Source organism: Tachypleus tridentatus, chromosome 7 (assembly GCF_004210375.1).
Source record: "Tachypleus tridentatus isolate NWPU-2018 chromosome 7, ASM421037v1, whole genome shotgun sequence".
Classification (NCBI taxonomy): domain Eukaryota; kingdom Metazoa; phylum Arthropoda; class Merostomata; order Xiphosura; family Limulidae; genus Tachypleus; species Tachypleus tridentatus.
In genome coordinates this window covers 186886315-186887645 of record NC_134831.1, presented here as the reverse complement: position 1 = coordinate 186887645, position 1331 = coordinate 186886315, and positions in this window count along the sequence as shown.

The window sequence follows — 1331 nt, the reverse complement described above, 5'->3', positions numbered from 1 at the left end:
AAACTAAACGTTTATTACATTTGTCTGTGAATAAAAAAATGAGTAAGGCTGTAGCATTTGGCCAAGGCGCTAGCCGTGGCATTGATTACATTTCGCTAAATATTTAGCAAACAAACCTAATGTTTTGTTATTGCATCATGTAGAGATCCTGACAATGCAATCAACCTACAAGCACTATCAGCAAGTAAACAATGTTGATTTACTTAGAATAGATGTAAAAATGAAGATGACATTGAGCATATGCGGCTAAGAAAAGTATAATAGTCAACTAGATTTATTGATTAACGCTGCTGGGATGTTATCGCCTTCAGGACGATGGGGAGACGAGCTTACGTGAAGTAAAATGCAGGTAACTTTTGAAAGTTTCAAACATGAACTTTTAGTTTATCTTTTTTTTTTGCAAGTTTCTATCTCTAATTTTTTTATATTAATAGATGGTGAGCCGATGTTCAAGAATTGAAGTGTTGATGATGTTATTCATATTTTGATAAAGGAGAGTGTGATAAGAGTTGCCATAAAATTATAAGCTTAGCTGGTTTACTTTAAGTTTTAAAAATATATTATAAAGATGTCACCCCCAGAGGGTAATGTTACACCCTTAATACCCCTAATTTCAACACTCTTAGGCTATTATTTCTCTGGAAATCTTATTAGGTTTTACTTTAAAATACTGTGTACTGTTGTTCTCTTTGTTTCTGTTTTAAATGGATATTGAGTTATTGGAAAGTGTTCAGAGTAGGGTGAGTAAGGTTAATCAGGGAATGAAAATTATCTCATAGGGACAATTTAGGCTTTCTTAAGTTACTATATCTTAAGAAAATGTTAAGAAGTGATCTTTTGAAGCTTAGAAGGTCATACAGCATTGATGGGATAAAGGATGTGTGATTTATATGTGCTGTATTCTAAAAATAGTATAATTAAAGGACACAGGTTTAAGGTTTGGAAACAATAGGTTCAAATTAAGATAATTTTATTTTTCTAATAGTATGACTGACTTATTGAATAAGTTGCCATTGGCATTAGTGGAGACTAGCATGTACTTGCAGTAGTACACAATGGTAATCAATGATTTTCTGAAAAGTAAATAACACAAGTTTACATTTTTACTTGATATGTGTGTGTTAGTGAGTGAGAGAAACAGTCTTGAAGAGTCAAATAGACAGTTGTTGTTCATATCTGTAATCTGTGCTCTGCTGAAATCTTAATCCTGTGTTTTGCCACCCTTTTGTCTTTAGAATATGGAACAAAGAACTTAGAAGGTTTTACCCTATTGATGCTTAGATAATCCCATAAATTTTAAGTTAATTTTTTACATGTTTTTTTCTCAAGGG